Source organism: Marmota marmota, unplaced genomic scaffold (genome assembly GCF_001458135.2).
Source record: "Marmota marmota marmota unplaced genomic scaffold, marMar, whole genome shotgun sequence".
NCBI lineage: Eukaryota > Metazoa > Chordata > Mammalia > Rodentia > Sciuridae > Marmota > Marmota marmota.
This window is the reverse complement of record NW_026000037.1, coordinates 31,997,748-32,007,941: the sequence shown is the minus strand read 5'-3', so window position 1 is coordinate 32,007,941 and position 10,194 is coordinate 31,997,748. Positions and strand designations below refer to the sequence as shown.

Below are 10,194 nucleotides of genomic sequence, written 5' to 3'. Positions count from 1 at the left end.
AGGTACCTCAGTGGTAGAGCACTTGCCTAGCATGTCCAGCCCTGAGTTCCATCCGCAGTAACACACACACACACACACACACACACACAAGGTATTTCTGAGCCTTATATTATTATTTCATATTATTGTTATATTATATAATCATTATTATTATTATTATTATTTGTATTTTGTAATGCTATATGTCACTCTTTTGGATGTTGCAACTCCACATAACATTACAGCACATCCATAAGAATCAAACAGAAGCTGGGCGTGGTGGCACATGCCTGTAATCCAAGCTGTTCTGGAAGCTGAGACAGGAAGATTGCAAGTTCAAAGCCAGCCTCAGCAAAAGTGAGGCACTAGGCAACTCAGTGAGACCTGGTCTCTAAATAAAATACAAAATAGGACTGGGATGTGGCTCAGTGGTCAGATGCCTCTGAATTCAATCCTCGGTACCAGGAAAAAAAAAATCCTACTTCTGATGGTAATATTTTGTTACCACCTCTCCCTGATCAAACACATGGGAATTTCTAGAATCAAATTGTATATACCACCTTCACATGATAGCTGGTCATGTAAACCAAGAAGCGTACCTAAAGAAAGCAAGAGGAAGACATCTATTTTACTTAAGAGAATGTTTCTAGTACATACTTGAAAATTGCTCTCTGTAAGTCAATTACAATTAAGGTGTATTACCTTATAAAATTATATAAACATATTTCTTGAGAAAAACATCTGGAATCTGGATTTCCTTGATTTCTCCTATCATTTTGCCTGGTGGCATGTGTCCTTTACTCTTTTTAGCACCCTTTGGCTTTTACATATATGTCAAAATCCTACTTCCGAATGTGCTAGTTTCTTCTATGAAATCTCTTCCTTTTAAAACTATGTCAGTGTCCAGAGATCTTATGCATCTTATATGTAAGGTAGGCTTCAAATCACTATTCAATTTGCAACCATCTTCAAATATGCTAGAAATAAGAAAACCACTGGGGGTGGGGCAGAAAAACACAAAAGAAACAAAGCAAAAAAACCACCACCCTGCAGATTGCTTAGTTTGCATCCTGGATGCTGCAGTCTAAAGTAGTAGCTAGTGGGAGATAGCTATGGGAAGGACTTGTGAGTAATTGAGGACAATGTTGCAGACAGCATACATTTTAAAAGGTATTTGTCTGCCTGTTGAAGAGTGAAGTTAATAACATGCCTCCCCTTGGAGCAGTAGACAGCATCTACAGACAAGGAAATTTGTCCAGCAGGCTCATATTTGGAAAGATCAATCAATTGCATCTCTTAGATTCCTTATTTTAAAAGGATTAATACAGCAACAATTAAGAACAGAAAAAGTAATTAATAGCAGAAATATGTGTCAATTTATCCTCTGATGATACAGAAAGTCTTTATATTTAAAAGATTGACATTTGATTAGTTGCAGTCAGAAACTAAAAGTATTTGTGGTGTAGCAACTGATGTCAGACAGTAATCATAAGTATCATAAGTGATAGAATCATGTTTGGGTTTGGGGATAGGAAGGACAGAAGCACAAGAAATACTTTAGGCTGTGACAAACATAGTCACTTCTTGCTTTAGAAATATTTTAATTTTTTTTTTTTTTTTTTTTTTTTTTTTGGTGCTGGGGATTGAACCCAGGGCCTTGTGCATGTGAGACACAAACTCTACCAACTGAGCTAAATCCCCAACCCCCTAGAAATATTTCTTAAAACACAAGGAATCAATTTGTAATCCATAGTATAAACACAGAGAGATGTTGGTTGGGATTTGCCACTCAATGTACTCAATGTATGTTTTTTCATAAGCTGTTTATTTGCTAAGATGACTTTAATATCTTTCAAGAATACATTTTCTGGTTTTATATGGTTTTGAGTTTAAAGGAAAAATAAAACTTAAGGAATTTTAGAAAGTGCTTATAAAACTCAAAGGAGCTTCTCAATATTTCTGGTCACCTTGTCCCTATCATCCTATTAGGTATTCCAGTACTTACAGGAGCCTCATCCATGTCCTGTATCATGGTCCTGCCCACCATCATCTGCATTTTGTAATTGGTCCTCACTACTAATCTCCAAGAACATTAGGCATAAGAGAGATCTATTTGAAGTATCATTTTGCTTTTTTTAATCAAATGAGAAGACATTTATTTAGTGGGGGCATTCTTTTTTTTTCTTTCTTTTTTAGTAGTGAGGGTTTAACCCATGGGGGCTTTACCACTGACCTATGACCCCAAACCTTTTATTTTTATTATGAGACAGGGCCTTCTTAAGTTGCTTAGGGCCTTACTAATTTCCTAAGGCTGGCTTTCAACTTGTGAAATTCTTGTCTCAGCCTCCTGAGTAGCTTGTATTAAAGATATGTGACATTTTAAATATACTATTTATTTATGGTGTCTCAACTACTTTATTTTTTTCTCCTCTATTCAATAACTCAACTATTCAAATTCCATCTGAATTTTTAAAGTATATATGTTTCTTTTAAAAAAATATTTTGGCATCTAATATCTCAAAAAAATGCCTCATAAAAACCTGAAGCACTGATTTTTTATACCCATTTCACCATAAAGGAAATGGTATATCTTAATTCATCTAGCTGGTTATGTCAGAGGCAGACTGGAGGCAGTTTCTGGATTTTAGGCTTTTCACTGGTCTAGAGTACAATGTAAATTCTTGAGTTTAATTCCTACACCTGAGAACTGTTTGTTTACCTTAGTAGTTATACAACAACAAAAAAAATTATGAAAAATAGGAAAGTGTCCAGCTTCTATTAAATTTAGTGGCATTTTCTGACTTATATTGGCCCTCACTATTTTATAATTTTAGTTCTAATTTCTAATACCTAATTGCTATGAATTCTGTGTTTAAGTCAAAAGTAGACTGAAAAGAAACTAAGTGAAATAATAATATTGGAGTATGGGCTTATTGCCTCAAATACTTTTTTAAAATGTAAAAAAAAAAATACAAGAATATAACACCAAATCTTATTTATGTCAGCACACACATAGTGAAGGCATATTTAACCAAATAAAGGGTATCATATTAAAGTTATCCTATGGGGTTTTTAACACATAATTAGGGTTATTCTAGTAGAAAAATCTCTCATTATTTTAAGAGAATAGAATGAGATTCCGAGAAGAATTTTTCTACCTGTACATGTAATATAAGGTACTCTTATTAGTTTGACATCCTTTTAAATTAACTGACATGCTAATGTTTGTAAACAGTGAAATTTCATAACTTTGAGAAAAACTTCAAAGATTTCCCAAACCATGAATGCATACTCTGAAAGAAACTGGAATGGGAGATATCAAATATTCATTCTCATTACTGGAGTAAAGGGTGAAACTCTCCTGTATCTAAGTGCCACTTTTAAGCACTTTGATACCTAATGCAGAGATTCTTAAATGTGAGTCTATTTAACAGTATTCCCTTCCCAAACAGTTACATGGAAAATAACATAGAACATCCACTATACTAAAACCATTGACAAAAATGTTCCAAAGAACATCTGCGTAAAATGGTAACTAAATTTAATTTAAAAACTCTTAGAACATTGAAAAATTTTAGGGGTTTTAAGGGGAAACTGAGATGAACTGCCATTGATTCTACTATTAAACTGTCCAAAATAAGTGAATGACTGATTTTTCATTTAAACTGCATTTATTTATAGCATCCACCTAGCACAGGCAATCTCTTTACACTCAGATCATACTGGAAAAAAATGAGATACAGTCTGAATATGAGCCATTGCCTTAGACTTTGTAGACACAAGTTGAAACTTTTGATTTTTAGGCAAATATGCTGAAACATAAAATTTAAACATTTTGGGGCAAAGTATCAAAAACTTATAAGATTAAGATTAAAGATAATTAAAAACTAGGACTCCATGTGATCCATTTCAACTGATTTAATTTTAAATGGGACAAACTGTTATTAAATACATAAGTTTTAAATAAATAATATTGGAAACAAAAATTAATAATATATATATGATATAATAATATATAATCTCTGATCCAGTAAAATGTGGAAATCACACATGATGACAGAAATTTGGAAAAAAAAAACAACAACAGTATAATGATAAAGGTAAATGCTGTTTTCTGAGTACTCAAAGATGTATAAATGATAGCCATCTACTGAAGCTCTGACAGCTTTCATGAAGGAAGTGATATTTACAATGGTCATGTAGAATGGGAAATGTTTTCAGTAGGCAAGAGAAGAGGAGAAAATTTGTTCCAGGAGAATTAATTCCACTGGTAAGTGACCAATGTATGGAGTTAACTTATGGACCCATGAGTGACATCTGAAGGAGACTGGTGAAATATTGAATGGTATTGATGCAACTAGGACTTTAAAATATTATTTGTTCATTTATTCATTAGGCAATGGGAGCCTGTGAAGAGAAATGACATTTGAGCTATATTTTAAGAAAATTAATCTTTGGTCAAATACAAAGAGCTTTCACATGTCAGTGGAAATGCCATATATACACACTGGATCTCCAATTCAGAGACTACTAAAGCATTATAAGCAGAATATGTGGGATTTGTATTATAGTGACAACATTAGGGGTAGAAAGCAAGAAACATTACAATAGATAAAGAAAAATAGAAAATAGGTCTTCGTTTGATGGAATAAGCAAGACAGAAGAAAAAAAAATAAAATAAAAATTGCATTAAGGAGGTAACCTAATTGAGATGATGGCATAGTGACATTCTAAGGAATAAGCCAATAGGTTTGGGAAGCAGGCTCATTTTGGAGGGTATTATGAACAATACATCTCTTTAATACAAGTGCAGTGAAGCGCCTAGTAGGAGTCTCAAAGGGTGACTGAACTATGGGGGTGGATAGATAAGTCAATTTTCATTGTTACACCAGTCACCACAAATATCATTTTATCTTGGAAAATTAAACTTCTCATTGCAAATGAGTACATGGGTACTTTGGTCTACTGGAGATATTTTTATGTATTTAATTAGTTTAAATTTTTATGCCAGACAGAGTCTGGTCTGATCATTTTCACAGTGAGCTAATACCCTGAGCTCTTCAACTTGTGAATATGAGGAAACCTTGAATAGCAAGGAGGGATGTAAAAGTTGTATTCACATCTTATTAGCCACCTTGCCTGCATTTCAAATCCTATATAAGTTTTTGTTTTGTTCAAGAAATGTTTGAGTAAAATTTATCTATTCTAAGATGGCTAAGTATTTTTATGAAATAAGGATAAAGGAAGAACTATAAATCTATACACTTCCATGCTCTAATCTGTGCAAAGGAAATTAATTGTAGGACCTACCTTTCTACGTAGTTATGAATAGGAAATGAGATAATACATGTAAACACAGAGAACAATGTCAAGCTTCTCAAAATTAGCACAATTAGTGTTTGCTGTGATGATTGGGATAAAGGTGAAAGGGCAATTGCATTAACTGTAGAAGAACAAAGGAAAAATTTCGTTTTCAAAAAGGCTGTGCTCCACAGATATAAAATAAAAAATAAACTCATAGATGAGCAAGTCAATATTTTCTCTTTCTTGTTCTAAAAAATGATTTATCCTACAATATTTTATTTCACATCCTATTAAATATTCCTTAAATTTTGCTTACTTGTTTGTTTCCCACAAAATATTAATATCCATTAGAATGTGAAAGAATTCACACTCCCAAAATAACAAACTATAGTCAAAATGAAATTTAAATAACATAAGTAGGAACAAATGTTGTAAGCCTTGGTTGTGATATTCACATTTAATATAATAAAAAATAAAGAAAATTTCTACTGTCCACAGTTATACTTTTAGAAAACATTTTTATTATTTTGGCTAAATATACATGTAAAGTATTTTATCCTAAGTTGTATAGTGGCTTAAAATGATCTAAAAATACTCTACCAAGCTTAAAAAAAAGATGGCAATTCATGAGTGAAGTGGTTTGCTTTGTCTCTTATTCTAAATAGACTGCTCAATAACTTGGCCTTAAAAAGTCAGTTCTAAGTTGGTTCTAAGTACCAACTTTTCCAATTTTATGATTTTCTATAAACCTGGATTTAGTATGAAACTTTTTCCCAAAAGCTATAATTTTTGGACTTACTGTAATTAAATTTAAGTTCTTATCTACTAGAAAGAATGGTGAAATATTTCTCAAATACAGGTAGGGTCAGGTGGTGAGAAGGTTGTGGGCAACCTTAGTGAGGGAATCTGTGATAAGAGGTCACACTTTAGTTCACCTCAGGATAAATGCTTTTATTACAGCTGTTCACATTTAGCTCACTGAAAGGAAACATCAGTGTTGATGTGTTCAAGTAACCAACAAAACCCAAATGTATTTCAAATTAAATTGGTGGGTGTTTGTGGCATACTGACATTTGGGTACTTGACTGTGAAATTCTTGAGGTTTAATTTTTCTTATGTTTTCAACTTATTGTGAAATGTCATTAATTAGTAGATAATTAATAAGTGCTAATTGAATTGAATAGGTGAAAGGTATAAGGGAAATAGAACCAAAGTATAAAATATAGAATTTGGAAGTAGGTAGATAATTACAGATAATTTATATTTTTTGAATTCTGAGATGAAAGAAACCTCTAGACTTCAAACAGTAATAGATTAGCATCTTCTAGATTTTAGTGAGTGATATGAGGAGAAAAAAAGTGTACAGCAAACTAATTTAAAAGGAAGCTGAAAGCAAACACATGTTCAAAAGGATACAATAAAAATAATAAAATAATGTGTCGAAAGCAAAATGCAGTCGAGGAATAAATCTGTGAGTCCCTGCCAACATAAATTTGCATCAAAAGATAGGTATATATTCAAACAGATGTGAGAGTATGAGATTTTTCTATTAAAGACTATAAAAATGAGGAGTGATGCATTCTTTGGGGCTGACGCTTGACTGAAGTGCTCCGAATATCTTGGGTCCCTATCACTGTGAAGAGAGAATGCTGTTTGGAGAGAAGGAAAATAGGATTAAGAATCTCAAAAGTGTTCCCCAGTCCATAAAAACAAAAACAAACAAACAAACAAAAAAACAAACTTGATAGTAACTGATGTAATGAACATAGTTGACACATGAAAAACAAGAAGAACAATAATTATATTCATTTCATTTATTCATTCCTATATGTCTCATCTTCAATGTTAATTTTCTTTGTATAAATTTTGAAAATATGATCCTTGTTCTGTATTCCTCAATCACCCTTAATGATTTATATTCAAACTCAGTAAGAATTCAAAGAACTTGCAACCACCATGGGCAGGTTGAGATGTGTGTCAAATGCAAATTCTCATAATCTGGTACTAGAGGAAAAAATGGTGTAACCAGGCATCACATGGTCAAGATGACATCATAAGTTCACAGGTCAGGGGTTCAAAGACACACAGGCTTAAGTTACAGAGATTTTCTTCTTGACGCCTACGTGTCAGCGTTCCTTTGGTATCTTTTCTCTTTTTGGAACTGAATATTTCTCAATTTGATCTCTTGCTTATGTGACTTAAAAAAATTACCTGTTTAATCAAAGACATCTATTTCAGTTTATAGAGCAACAAGAGTGAAATCTTCTCTTATGCAGTTTTAAGATCCCTGGGGTCAAAGACCATCCTCTCCTCAACTATCTAGCATAGTAACAATACATTTTAAATAGCAAGGGTATATTTTTTTCTACTGTGTTGAAAACAGAAGAGGTTGCAGATGAATAATTTCTCCTAATTGCAACTTGAATATTAAGACTCAGAAATTCAATGGAATAATAATAGGTATGCGATAACATGTAATAATCAACTAATCACACTTTATTTTTTACTTTGGAGTAACAATTTGAAAAATATATGTACATTTTCAGTTGGAAGTCTGTTTATAACTGAAAAGGCAAAAGGTTTAAGGTTAGAAATGCTCTAAAAATACCTCATTTAGAACTGGATTTAACTCCACTTGTTTTTAAATTCGACTATATGGACTTCATTAAAGAAGAAGATGAGAAAAAAATGCCTTGGGAAAAGTGTGTGCTAGTTATAGCTTCAAAATCACATAAGGAAATGGAAGTGCATATCCTTATTAAAATTTTATGAATTAATTAAAATATTTACTTTTATTTTTTCATCTTTGGATTCAGTTTGACACTATGCATTTGCAAGGGATAGGAAGGAAGGAAGGAAAGAAGGAAGGAAGGAAAGAAAGAAAAGGAGGGAGGGAGAAACTAAGGCTGTTTCAAATTTATTAAGATTATAGCTAGAAAATTTGATACTCTAAAACATTATAGAATGGTCAAATTTTGGAGTGGGACCTAGTAATCAAAATTTTATTTTGTTTAAGATTTTCCAATGAGGGTAATGCACATTAGAAGTTGAGAATCACTGATAAAATTATTTGGCTAAAGTTTTACTGTGTTAAAACTTGGGCAAGAATACAGCTTAACTTATACCCAGGATAATAATTAATTCTGGTCAGCATCCCAGAGTTGGCTATATTGTTTGAAGATTGCATTATGATGGATTTGAGAGATGCAACTTATTGGGTATTCAAGAGTGAAAAATTAATGGCAAATAGATATTTTGATATGAATACACCATCTTGTTTTTTGTATTGGCACTGAGCTTGCCAGTGACTTCTGCTGGGCCTAAGTAATACTGGAAATAGCTTCTTGGGGTCGGTAATATCAGAAAAAATAATGAAATAGTAGCTGTGTCAGGAAGCAACCTCACCTGACTTCTCTATTAGTTGTGAGAGAATATAAAGTGACCTGCCCTCGCTAACATGATCTTAGACCAATTATTATAGTGCATCTCTCTCAAAAGGCCAAGATATCTTAAACCAATGCCCATCGATAAAAGCTTTTCCCATAAACTCGCCCTATTAATTAAATCAAATGTAGCTTTTAAATTGATGAAGCTGTAAAGATAAGTTGTTCCTTAAGCTTAGTATATTTATCAAAAAATAATGTAAAACAAAACAATGAGTAAGAGTAGCAAAGCCATTAAGAATCATACTATCCACCTTCAGTTGTCACTGTGTAGTCCTTTAAGTGAAAGAATAGAGTTATTAAAAAAATTAAGCAAAATCTCATAATGGCTAATATCAAAAGCATAAAATGAGGCTGCAGGCTATGTCGACAGACTGAGATAATGGGAACTGAAGGGTCATTAAACTAACATCAAAGTTGCTAGATAAAAATACATAATATTGTTTTAGAAAAGATATTTACATATTGATATATTTAAAGGATGTAGTTTATTTTTAGTTTCAACTTAGACACAGAGGAAGTAGTGAAACTCATTGACAAGTGAAAACATACATTTCTGTTGCTTCAGAAAGCAAATGCATATAAACTTTTAGATGCTAGCTTCAAAAGTATTAGTGCCAAAATAAATAACTTATTTTACCTGTAAGAAGGCCTTTAATCCAATGTGCATTTAGGATTTAATGTCTGATATTTATCTATAATAATCCTTAGGATTCCTTTGGAAATGTTTGATATCTACCAAAAAAATTAAACAATATTCCTAATGCTTTAGGTCATTCATATGTTGCATTCAATTTCCAGAAGGACATAATATAAATGGAGATAATTTCATGAAGCCCTTGAGTAGAGTATTTCATTAGTAATGAATTTCAGACACATAGTTCTACTTATCTTGAAGACTAATAGAAAGTGACTCTGAATTTAATACAGGCAAATAAGTATTCCCATCTTCCAAGAATATTTTATATTAATTGCATAAAAGTAAGAGGTTAGGCAAAAGTGAAGCTTAAATCAAGGTAAAACTCTAGTTGGAGGCTTCAGATTTCAAATGTATTTTGAAATCTACAATATTAGTATTTCTGTAACATATTATAGTCCTTAGGAAATATTAACATTTCATAAGAAATTGATGTTACTTTTCAAAACCAAAGAACTTAGTGAATAAAATTTGACTACCAGCCTTATCAACCAATCACATTCTTTTTCCTGCCCACCATTAAAAGCACTAGAATCTTAGTAAATGCTGGATTCAGATACTGACATATATGTAGAAAGACAAAGTAGGTTCTCAATTAGATGGAATTATGTTTTCCCTCCACTTCTCACAAGATGAGCAATAGTGAGCAAGCTCATAATAAATGTTCGTCACATTTTTGAGATAGAAAAGGATAGGGGACAGTAAATGTTGACAAGAGGGCAAGCATGAGAATAGCAATTTAATATGCCCCAACATGTTATAAAACAATTC

The 10,194-nt window shown here is 32.2% G+C and overlaps 1 non-coding gene across 1 annotated transcript; it reads right to left on the bottom strand.

The window, feature by feature from the left end:
- Nucleotides 1-1,608: 1,608 nt before the first annotated feature.
- Trnav-cac lies at nt 1,609-1,682 on the bottom strand. Its single transcript has one exon. It is a non-coding gene; the product is annotated as a tRNA-Val (tRNA).
- Between the last annotated feature and the right edge of the window lie 8,512 nt (nt 1,683-10,194).